The following is a 13,204-nucleotide window of genomic DNA, read 5'->3' on the forward strand; positions in this document are numbered from 1 at the left end:
TTAGGCCACAGACACATCAGCAATTCTTCAGCGTAGCCAGAGAGCTATGTCATGAAAGGGGCTTTGTTCCTGTTACTGGTTTGCTAAAACATGTCAATATTCTTTTCTAGAAAGCAACAGCTGAAATGTAAAGCTTGTGGAATTGGCCTGATTAACATGCATCCAGATGATCTGGGAGTATTAACTATGGACTGATCAAGCAATGAAATCACATCAGTGTAAGCTTTATTAGAACATAGAAGACCCTTTTAGGCCCGACACATCAGCAATCCTTCAGCGTAGCCAGAGAGCTATGTCATGACAGGGGCTTTGTTCCTGTTACTGGTTTGCTAAAACATGTCAATATTCTTTTCTAGAAAGCAATAGCTGAAATGTAAAGCTTGTGGAATTGGCCTGATTAACATGCATCCAGATGATCTGGGAGTATTAACTACGGACTGATCAAGCAATGAAATCACATCAGTGTAAGCTTTATTAGAACATAGAAGACCCTTTTAGGACCCAGACACATCAGCAACCCTTCAGAGTAGCTAGAGAGCTATGTCATGGAATTGGCCTGATCAACATGCATCCAGATGACCTGGGAGTATTAACTACGGACTGATCAAGCAATGAAATCACATCAGTTTAAGCTTTATTAGAATATAGAAGACCCTTTTAGGCCACAGACACATCAGCAATTTTTCAGTGTAGCCAGAGAGCTATGTCATGACAGGGGCTTTGTTCCTGTTACTGGTTTGCTAAAACATGTCAATATTCTTTTCTAGAAAGCAACAGCTGAAATGTAAAGCTTGTGGAATTGGCCTGATTAACATGCATCCAGATGACCTGGGAGTATTAACTACGGACTGATCAACCAATGAAATCACATCAGTGTAAATTTTATTAGAACATAGAAGACCCTTTTAGGCCCGACACATCAGCAATCCTTCAGCGTAGCCAGAGAGCTATGTCATGACAGGGGCTTTGTTCCTGTTACTGGTTTGCTAAAACATGTCAATATTATTTTCTAGAAAGCAACAGCTGAAATGTAAAGCTTGTGGAATTGGCCTGATTAACATGCATCCAGATGATCTGGGAGTATTAACTACGGACTGATCAAGCAATGAAATCACATCAGTGTAAGCTTCATTAGAACATAGAAGACCTTTTTAGGCCACAGACACATCAGCAATTCTTCAGTGTAGCTAGAGAGCTATGTCATGGAATTGGCCTGATCAACATGCATCCAGATGATCTGGGAGTATTAACTACGGACTGATCAAGCAATGAAATCACATCAGTGTAAGCTTCATTAGAACATAGAACACCTTTTTAGGCCACAGACACATCAGCAATTCTTCAGTGTAGCCAGAGAGCTATGTCATGACAGGGGCTTTGTTCCTGTTACTGGTTTGCTAAAACATGTCAATATTCTTTTCTAGAAAGCAACAGCTGAAATGTAAAGCTTGTGGAATTGGCCTGATTAACATGCATCCAGATGATCTGGGAGTATTAACTACGGACTGATCAAGCAATGAAATCACATCAGTTTAAGCTTTATTAGAACATAGAAGACCCTTTTAGGACCCAGACACATCAGCAACCCTTCAGTGTAGCTAGAGAGCTATGTCATGGAATTGGCCTGATCAACATGCATCCAGATGACCTGGGAGTATTAACTACGGACTGATCAACCAATTAAATCACATCAGTGTAAACTTTATTAGAACATAGAAGACCCTTTTAGGCCCAACACATCAGCAATCCTTCAGTGTAGCCAGAGAGCTATGTCATGACAGGGGCTTTGTTCCTGTTACTGGTTTGCTAAAACATGTCAATATTCTTTTCTAGAAAGCAACAGCTGAAATGTAAAGCTTGTGGAATTGGCCTGATTAACATGCATCCAGATGATCTGGGAGTATTAACTACGGACTGATCAAGCAATGAAATCACATCAGTGTAAGCTTCATTAGAACAAAGAAGACCTTTTTAGGCCACAGACACATCAGCAATTCTTCAGTGTAGCCAGAGAGCTATGTCATGACAGGGGCTTTGTTCCTGTTACTGGTTTGCTAAAACATGTCAATATTCTTTTCTAGAAAGCAACAGCTGAAATGTAAAGCTTGTGGAATTGGCCTGATTAACATGCATCCAGATGATCTGGGAGTATTAACTACGGACTGATCAAGCAAGGAAATCACATCAGTGTAAGCTTTATTAGAACATAGAAGACCCTTTTAGGACCCAGACACATCAGCAACCCTTCAGAGTAGCTAGAGAGCTATGTCATGGAATTGGCCTGATCAACATGCATCCAGATGATCTGGGAGTATTAACTACGGACTGATCAAGCAATGAAATCACATCAGTTTAAGCTTTATTAGAATATAGAAGACCCTTTTAGGCCAGAGACACATCAGCAATTTTTCAGTGTAGCCAGAGAGCTATGTCATGACAGGGGCTTTGTTCCTGTTACTGGTTTGCTAAAACATGTCAATATTCTTTTCTAGAAAGCAACAGCTGAAATGTAAAGCTTGTGGAATTGGCCTGATTAACATGCATCCAGATGACCTGGGAGTATTAACTACGGACTGATCAACCAATGAAATCACATCAGTGTAAATTTTATTAGAACATAGAAGACCCTTTTAGGCCCGACACATCAGCAATCCTTCAGCGTAGCCAGAGAGCTATGTCATGACAGGGGCTTTGTTCCTGTTACTGGTTTGCTAAAACATGTCAATATTCTTTTCTAGAAAGCAACAGCTGAAATGTAAAGCTTGTGGAATTGGCCTGATTAACATGCATCCAGATGATCTGGGAGTATTAACTACGGACTGATCAAGCAAGGAAATCACATCAGTGTAAGCTTTATTAGAACATAGAAGACCCTTTTAGGACCCAGACACATCAGCAACCCTTCAGAGTAGCTAGAGAGCTATGTCATGGAATTGGCCTGATCAACATGCATCCAGATGATCTGGGAGTATTAACTACGGACTGATCAAGCAATGAAATCACATCAGTGTAAGCTTCATTAGAACATAGAACACCTTTTTAGGCCACAGACACATCAGCAATTCTTCAGTGTAGCCAGAGAGCTATGTCATGACAGGGGCTTTGTTCCTGTTACTGGTTTGCTAAAACATGTCAATATTCTTTTCTAGAAAGCAACAGCTGAAATGTAAAGCTTGTGGAATTGGCCTGATTAACATGCATCCAGATGATCTGGGAGTATTAACTACGGACTGATCAAGCAATGAAATCACATCAGTTTAAGCTTTATTAGAACATAGAAGACCCTTTTAGGACCCAGACACATCAGCAACCCTTCAGTGTAGCTAGAGAGCTATGTCATGGAATTGGCCTGATCAACATGCATCCAGATGACCTGGGAGTATTAACTACGGACTGATCAACCAATTAAATCACATCAGTGTAAACTTTATTAGAACATAGAAGACCCTTTTAGGCCCAACACATCAGCAATCCTTCAGTGTAGCCAGAGAGCTATGTCATGACAGGGGCTTTGTTCCTGTTACTGGTTTGCTAAAACATGTCAATATTCTTTTCTAGAAAGCAACAGCTGAAATGTAAAGCTTGTGGAATTGGCCTGATTAACATGCATCCAGATGATCTGGGAGTATTAACTACGGACTGATCAAGCAATGAAATCACATCAGTGTAAGCTTCATTAGAACAAAGAAGACCTTTTTAGGCCACAGACACATCAGCAATTCTTCAGTGTAGCCAGAGAGCTATGTCATGACAGGGGCTTTGTTCCTGTTACTGGTTTGCTAAAACATGTCAATATTCTTTTCTAGAAAGCAACAGCTGAAATGTAAAGCTTGTGGAATTGGCCTGATTAACATGCATCCAGATGATCTGGGAGTATTAACTACGGACTGATCAAGCAAGGAAATCACATCAGTGTAAGCTTTATTAGAACATAGAAGACCCTTTTAGGACCCAGACACATCAGCAACCCTTCAGAGTAGCTAGAGAGCTATGTCATGGAATTGGCCTGATCAACATGCATCCAGATGACCTGGGAGTATTAACTACGGACTGATCAAGCAATGAAATCACATCAGTTTAAGCTTTATTAGAATATAGAAGACCCTTTTAGGCCAGAGACACATCAGCAATTTTTCAGTGTAGCCAGAGAGCTATGTCATGACAGGGGCTTTGTTCCTGTTACTGGTTTGCTAAAACATGTCAATATTCTTTTCTAGAAAGCAACAGCTGAAATGTAAAGCTTGTGGAATTGGCCTGATTAACATGCATCCAGATGACCTGGGAGTATTAACTACGGACTGATCAACCAATGAAATCACATCAGTGTAAATTTTATTAGAACATAGAAGACCCTTTTAGGCCCGACACATCAGCAATCCTTCAGCGTAGCCAGAGAGCTATGTCATGACAGGGGCTTTGTTCCTGTTACTGGTTTGCTAAAACATGTCAATATTCTTTTCTAGAAAGCAACAGCTGAAATGTAAAGCTTGTGGAATTGGCCTGATTAACATGCATCCAGATGATCTGGGAGTATTAACTACGGACTGATCAAGCAATGAAATCACATCAGTTTAAGCTTTATTAGAACATAGAAGACCCTTTTAGGACCCAGACACATCAGCAACCCTTCAGTGTAGCTAGAGAGCTATGTCATGGAATTGGCCTGATCAACATGCATCCAGATGACCTGGGAGTATTAACTACGGACTGATCAACCAATTAAATCACATCAGTGTAAACTTTATTAGAACATAGAAGACCCTTTTAGGCCCAACACATCAGCAATCCTTCAGTGTAGCCAGAGAGCTATGTCATGACAGGGGCTTTGTTCCTGTTACTGGTTTGCTAAAACATATCAATATTCTTTTCTAGAAAGCAACAGCTGAAATGTAAAGCTTGTGGAATTGGCCTGATTAACATGCATCCAGATGATCTGGGAGTATTAACTACGGACTGATCAAGCAATGAAATCACATCAGTGTAAGCTTCATTAGAACAAAGAAGACCTTTTTAGGCCACAGACACATCAGCAATTCTTCAGTGTAGCCAGAGAGCTATGTCATGACAGGGGCTTTGTTCCTGTTACTGGTTTGCTAAAACATGTCAATATTCTTTTCTAGAAAGCAACAGCTGAAATGTAAAGCTTGTGGAATTGGCCTGATTAACATGCATCCAGATGATCTGGGAGTATTAACTACGGACTGATCAAGCAATGAAATCACATCAGTTTAAGCTTTATTAGAACATAGAAGACCCTTTTAGGACCCAGACACATCAGCAACCCTTCAGTGTAGCTAGAGAGCTATGTCATGGAATTGGCCTGATCAACATGCATCCAGATGACCTGGGAGTATTAACTACGGACTGATCAACCAATTAAATCACATCAGTGTAAACTTTATTAGAACATAGAAGACCCTTTTAGGCCCAACACATCAGCAATCCTTCAGTGTAGCCAGAGAGCTATGTCATGACAGGGGCTTTGTTCCTGTTACTGCTTTGCTAAAACATGTCAATATTCTTTTCTAGAAAGCAACAGCTGAAATGTAAAGCTTGTGGAATTGGCCTGATTAACATGCATCCAGATGATCTGGGAGTATTAACTACGGACTGATCAAGCAATGAAATCACATCAGTGTAAGCTTCATTAGAACAAAGAAGACCTTTTTAGGCCACAGACACATCAGCAATTCTTCAGTGTAGCAAGAGAGCTATGTCATGACAGGGGCTTTGTTCCTGTTACTGGTTTGCTAAAACATGTCAATATTCTTTTCTAGAAAGCAACAGCTGAAATGTAAAGCTTGTGGAATTGGCCTGATTAACATGCATCCAGATGATCTGGGAGTATTAACTACGGACTGATCAAGCAAGGAAATCACATCAGTGTAAGCTTTATTAGAACATAGAAGACCCTTTTAGGACCCAGACACATCAGCAACCCTTCAGAGTAGCTAGAGAGCTATGTCATGGAATTGGCCTGATCAACATGCATCCAGATGACCTGGGAGTATTAACTACGGACTGATCAAGCAATGAAATCACATCAGTTTAAGCTTTATTAGAATATAGAAGACCCTTTTAGGCCAGAGACACATCAGCAATTTTTCAGTGTAGCCAGAGAGCTATGTCATGACAGGGGCTTTGTTCCTGTTACTGGTTTGCTAAAACATGTCAATATTCTTTTCTAGAAAGCAACAGCTGAAATGTAAAGCTTGTGGAATTGGCCTGATTAACATGCATCCAGATGACCTGGGAGTATTAACTACGGACTGATCAACCAATGAAATCACATCAGTGTAAATTTTATTAGAACATAGAAGACCCTTTTAGGCCCGACACATCAGCAATCCTTCAGCGTAGCCAGAGAGCTATGTCATGACAGGGGCTTTGTTCCTGTTACTGGTTTGCTAAAACATGTCAATATTCTTTTCTAGAAAGCAACAGCTGAAATGTAAAGCTTGTGGAATTGGCCTGATTAACATGCATCCAGATGATCTGGGAGTATTAACTACGGACTGATCAAGCAATGAAATCACATCAGTGTAAGCTTCATTAGAACATAGAAGACCTTTTTAGGCCACAGACACATCAGCAATTCTTCAGTGTAGCTAGAGAGCTATGTCATGGAATTGGCCTGATCAACATGCATCCAGATGACCTGGGAGTATTAACTACGGACTGATCAACCAATTAAATCACATCAGTGTAAACTTTATTAGAACATAGAAGACCCTTTTAGGCCCAACACATCAGCAATCCTTCAGTGTAGCCAGAGAGCTATGTCATGACAGGGGCTTTGTTCCTGTTACTGGTTTGCTAAAACATGTCAATATTCTTTTCTAGAAAGCAACAGCTGAAATGTAAAGCTTGTGGAATTGGCCTGATTAACATGCATCCAGATGATCTGGGAGTATTAACTACGGACTGATCAAGCAATGAAATCACATCAGTGTAAGCTTCATTAGAACAAAGAAGACCTTTTTAGGCCACAGACACATCAGCAATTCTTCAGTGTAGCCAGAGAGCTATGTCATGACAGGGGCTTTGTTCCTGTTACTGGTTTGCTAAAACATGTCAATATTCTTTTCTAGAAAGCAACAGCTGAAATGTAAAGCTTGTGGAATTGGCCTGATTAACATGCATCCAGATGATCTGGGAGTATTAACTACGGACTGATCAAGCAAGGAAATCACATCAGTGTAAGCTTTATTAGAACATAGAAGACCCTTTTAGGACCCAGACACATCAGCAACCCTTCAGAGTAGCTAGAGAGCTATGTCATGGAATTGGCCTGATCAACATGCATCCAGATGACCTGGGAGTATTAACTACGGACTGATCAAGCAATGAAATCACATCAGTTTAAGCTTTATTAGAATATAGAAGACCCTTTTAGGCCAGAGACACATCAGCAATTTTTCAGTGTAGCCAGAGAGCTATGTCATGACAGGGGCTTTGTTCCTGTTACTGGTTTGCTAAAACATGTCAATATTCTTTTCTAGAAAGCAACAGCTGAAATGTAAAGCTTGTGGAATTGGCCTGATTAACATGCATCCAGATGACCTGGGAGTATTAACTACGGACTGATCAACCAATGAAATCACATCAGTGTAAATTTTATTAGAACATAGAAGACCCTTTTAGGCCCGACACATCAGCAATCCTTCAGCGTAGCCAGAGAGCTATGTCATGACAGGGGCTTTGTTCCTGTTACTGGTTTGCTAAAACATGTCAATATTCTTTTCTAGAAAGCAACAGCTGAAATGTAAAGCTTGTGGAATTGGCCTGATTAACATGCATCCAGATGATCTGGGAGTATTAACTACGGACTGATCAAGCAATGAAATCACATCAGTGTAAGCTTCATTAGAACATAGAAGACCTTTTTAGGCCACAGACACATCAGCAATTCTTCAGTGTAGCTAGAGAGCTATGTCATGGAATTGGCCTGATCAACATGCATCCAGATGACCTGGGAGTATTAACTACGGACTGATCAACCAATTAAATCACATCAGTGTAAACTTTATTAGAACATAGAAGACCCTTTTAGGCCCAACACATCAGCAATCCTTCAGTGTAGCCAGAGAGCTATGTCATGACAGGGGCTTTGTTCCTGTTACTGGTTTGCTAAAACATGTCAATATTCTTTTCTAGAAAGCAACAGCTGAAATGTAAAGCTTGTGGAATTGGCCTGATTAACATGCATCCAGATGATCTGGGAGTATTAACTACGGACTGATCAAGAAATGAAATCACATCAGTGTAAGCTTCATTAGAACAAAGAAGACCTTTTTAGGCCACAGACACATCAGCAATTCTTCAGTGTAGCCAGAGAGCTATGTCATGACAGGGGCTTTGTTCCTGTTACTGGTTTGCTAAAACATGTCAATATTCTTTTCTAGAAAGCAACAGCTGAAATGTAAAGCTTGTGGAATTGGCCTGATTAACATGCATCCAGATGATCTGGGAGTATTAACTACGGACTGATCAAGCAAGGAAATCACATCAGTGTAAGCTTTATTAGAACATAGAAGACCCTTTTAGGACCCAGACACATCAGCAACCCTTCAGAGTAGCTAGAGAGCTATGTCATGGAATTGGCCTGATCAACATGCATCCAGATGACCTGGGAGTATTAACTACGGACTGATCAAGCAATGAAATCACATCAGTTTAAGCTTTATTAGAATATAGAAGACCCTTTTAGGCCACAGACACATCAGCAATTTTTCAGTGTAGCCAGAGAGCTATGTCATGACAGGGGCTTTGTTCCTGTTACTGGTTTGCTAAAACATGTCAATATTCTTTTCTAGAAAGCAACAGCTGAAATGTAAAGCTTGTGGAATTGGCCTGATTAACATGCATCCAGATGATCTGGGAGTATTAACTACGGACTGATCAAGCAATGAAATCACATCAGTGTAAGCTTCATTAGAACATAGAAGACCTTTTTATGCCACAGACATAAGCAATTCTTCAGTGTAGCCAGAGAGCTATGTCATGACAGGGGCTTTGTTCCTGTTACTGGTTTGCTAAAACATGTCAATATTCTTTTCTAGAAAGCAACAGCTGAAATGTAAAGCTTGTGGAATTGGCCTGATTAACATGCATCCAGATGATCTGGGAGTATGTTTGGGATATCAAATGTGAGGTGGTTTTCTCATTGTAGAAAAAACCAGACATTACAAGCTCACCTGCTTCCTGATATTTTATGAAATTTTGCACTTATCTGGAAATCGCCTGATTTAAGGGTTGAGCACTGAAATACAGAGATTCCTAAGAAGTTGAGAGTTTTTTCTTTCTTTAGAGTACCAAGCTCCATGATAATAATACATCCTGAAGAAGTAGATCCTTTGCCGAAACCCGGGTTTGAACCAGGGACCGTCAGATCTTCAGTCTGACGCTCTCCCAACTGAGCTATTTCGGCAGGAAAGAGTTTTCCACTTTCCACACGTGGGCGGTTCGCATGCATCCAGATGATCTGGGAGTATTAACTACGGACTGATCAAGCAATGAAATCACATCAGTGTAAACTTTATTAGAACATAGAATACCCTTTTAGGCCCCAGACACATCAGCAATCCTTCAGTGTATCCAGAGAGCTATGTTGTGGAATTGGCCTGATCAACATGCATCCAGATGATCTGGGAGTATTAACTACGGACTGATCAAGCAATGAAATCACATCAGTGTAAGCTTCATTAGAACATAGAAGACCTTTTTAGGCCACAGACACATCAGCAATTCTTCAGCGTAGCCAGAGAGCTATGTCATGACAGGAGCTTTGTTCCTGTTACTGGTTTGCTAAAACATGTCAATATTCTTTTCTAGAAAGCAACAGCTGAAATGTAAAGCTTGTGGAATTGGCCTGATTAACATGCATCCAGATGACCTGGGAGTATTAACTACGGACTGATCAACCAATGAAATCACATCAGTGTAAATTTTATTAGAACATAGAAGACCCTTTTAGGCCCGACACATCAGCAATCCTTCAGCGTAGCCAGAGAGCTATGTCATGACAGGGGCTTTGTTCCTGTTACTGGTTTGCTAAAACATGTCAATATTCTTTTCTAGAAAGCAACAGCTGAAATGTAAAGCTTGTGGAATTGGCCTGATTAACATGCATCCAGATGATCTGGGAGTATTAACTACGGACTGATCAAGCAATGAAATCACATCAGTGTAAGCTTCATTAGAACATAGAAGACCTTTTTAGGCCACAGACACATCAGCAATTCTTCAGTGTAGCTAGAGAGCTATGTCATGGAATTGGCCTGATCAACATGCATCCAGATGACCTGGGAGTATTAACTACGGACTGATCAACCAATTAAATCACATCAGTGTAAACTTTATTAGAACATAGAAGACCCTTTTAGGCCCAACACATCAGCAATCCTTCAGTGTAGCCAGAGAGCTATGTCATGACAGGGGCTTTGTTCCTGTTACTGGTTTGCTAAAACATGTCAATATTCTTTTCTAGAAAGCAACAGCTGAAATGTAAAGCTTGTGGAATTGGCCTGATTAACATGCATCCAGATGATCTGGGAGTATTAACTACGGACTGATCAAGCAATGAAATCACATCAGTGTAAGCTTCATTAGAACAAAGAAGACCTTTTTAGGCCACAGACACATCAGCAATTCTTCAGTGTAGCCAGAGAGCTATGTCATGACAGGGGCTTTGTTCCTGTTACTGGTTTGCTAAAACATGTCAATATTCTTTTCTAGAAAGCAACAGCTGAAATGTAAAGCTTGTGGAATTGGCCTGATTAACATGCATCCAGATGATCTGGGAGTATTAACTACGGACTGATCAAGCAAGGAAATCACATCAGTGTAAGCTTTATTAGAACATAGAAGACCCTTTTAGGACCCAGACACATCAGCAACCCTTCAGAGTAGCTAGAGAGCTATGTCATGGAATTGGCCTGATCAACATGCATCCAGATGACCTGGGAGTATTAACTACGGACTGATCAAGCAATGAAATCACATCAGTTTAAGCTTTATTAGAATATAGAAGACCCTTTTAGGCCACAGACACATCAGCAATTTTTCAGTGTAGCCAGAGAGCTATGTCATGACAGGGGCTGTGTTCCTGTTACTGGTTTGCTAAAACATGTCAATATTCTTTTCTAGAAAGCAACAGCTGAAATGTAAAGCTTGTGGAATTGGCCTGATTAACATGCATCCAGATGATCTGGGAGTATTAACTACGGACTGATCAAGCAATGAAATCACATCAGTGTAAGCTTCATTAGAACATAGAAGACCTTTTTAGGCCACAGACATAAGCAATTCTTCAGTGTAGCCAGAGAGCTATGTCATGACAGGGGCTTTGTTCCTGTTACTGGTTTGCTAAAACATGTCAATATTCTTTTCTAGAAAGCAACAGCTGAAATGTAAAGCTTGTGGAATTGGCCTGATTAACATGCATCCAGATGATCTGGGAGTATGTTTGGGATATCAAATGTGAGGTGGTTTTCTCATTGTAGAAAAAACCAGACATTACAAGCTCACCTGCTTCCTGATATTTTATGAAATTTTGCACTTATCTGGAAATCGCCTGATTTAAGGGTTGAGCACTGAAATACAGAGATTCCTAAGAAGTTGAGAGTTTTTTCTTTCTTTAGAGTACCAAGCTCCATGATAATAATACATCCTGAAGAAGTAGATCCTTTGCCGAAACCCGGGTTTGAACCAGGGACCGTCAGATCTTCAGTCTGACGCTCTCCCAACTGAGCTATTTCGGCAGGAAAGAGTTTTCCACTTTCCACACGTGGGCGGTTCGCATGCATCCAGATGATCTGGGAGTATTAACTACGGACTGATCAAGCAATGAAATCACATCAGTGTAAACTTTATTAGAACATAGAATACCCTTTTAGGCCCCAGACACATCAGCAATCCTTCAGTGTATCCAGAGAGCTATGTTGTGGAATTGGCCTGATCAACATGCATCCAGATGATCTGGGAGTATTAACTACGGACTGATCAAGCAATGAAATCACATCAGTGTAAGCTTCATTAGACCATAGAAGACCTTTTTAGGCCACAGACACATCAGCAATTCTTCAGTGTAGCTAGAGAGCTATGTCATGGAATTGGCCTGATCAACATGCATCCAGATGACCTGGGAGTATTAACTACGGACTGATCAACCAATGAAATCACATCAGTGTAAATTTTATTAGAACATAGAAGACCCTTTTAGGCCCGACACATCAGCAATCCTTCAGCGTAGCCAGAGAGCTATGTCATGACAGGGGCTTTGTTCCTGTTACTGGTTTGCTAAAACATGTCAATATTCTTTTCTAGAAAGCAACAGCTGAAATGTAAAGCTTGTGGAATTGGCCTGATTAACATGCATCCAGATGACCTGGGAGTATTAACTACGGACTGATCAACCAATGAAATCACATCAGTGTTAATTTTATTAGAACATAGAAGACCCTTTTAGGCCCGACACATCAGCAATCCTTCAGCGTAGCCAGAGAGCTATGTCATGACAGGGGCTTTGTTCCTGTTACTGGTTTGCTAAAACATGTCAATATTCTTTTCTAGAAAGCAACAGCTGAAATGTAAAGCTTGTGGAATTGGCCTGATTAACATGCATCCAGATGATCTGGGAGTATTAACTACGGACTGATCAAGCAATGAAATCACATCAGTGTAAGCTTCATTAGAACATAGAAGACCTTTTTAGGCCACAGACACATCAGCAATTCTTCAGTGTAGCTAGAGAGCTATGTCATGGAATTGGCCTGATCAACATGCATCCAGATGACCTGGGAGTATTAACTACGGACTGATCAACCAATTAAATCACATCAGTGTAAACTTTATTAGAACATAGAAGACCCTTTTAGGCCCAACACATCAGCAATCCTTCAGTGTAGCCAGAGAGCTATGTCATGACAGGGGCTTTGTTCCTGTTACTGGTTTGCTAAAACATGTCAATATTCTTTTCTAGAAAGCAACAGCTGAAATGTAAAGCTTGTGGAATTGGCCTGATTAACATGCATCCAGATGATCTGGGAGTATTAACTACGGACTGATCAAGCAATGAAATCACATCAGTGTAAGCTTCATTAGAACAAAGAAGACCTTTTTAGGCCACAGACACATCAGCAATTCTTCAGTGTAGCCAGAGAGCTATGTCATGACAGGGGCTTTGTTCCTGTTACTGGTTTGC

The 13,204-nt window shown here is 40.5% G+C and overlaps 2 non-coding genes across 2 annotated transcripts; both read right to left on the reverse strand.

Annotated features, from left to right (window-relative positions):
* Window positions 1-9,357: 9,357 nt before the first annotated feature.
* Window positions 9,358-9,430, reverse strand: trnaf-gaa. The gene has a single exon. It is a non-coding gene; the product is annotated as a tRNA-Phe (tRNA).
* A 2,259-nt stretch (window positions 9,431-11,689) lies between these two features.
* On the reverse strand, window positions 11,690-11,762 carry trnaf-gaa. Its single transcript has one exon. It is a non-coding gene; the product is annotated as a tRNA-Phe (tRNA).
* Window positions 11,763-13,204: the final 1,442 nt, after the last annotated feature.

Source organism: Girardinichthys multiradiatus, chromosome 23 (assembly GCF_021462225.1).
Source record: "Girardinichthys multiradiatus isolate DD_20200921_A chromosome 23, DD_fGirMul_XY1, whole genome shotgun sequence".
Classification (NCBI taxonomy): domain Eukaryota; kingdom Metazoa; phylum Chordata; class Actinopteri; order Cyprinodontiformes; family Goodeidae; genus Girardinichthys; species Girardinichthys multiradiatus.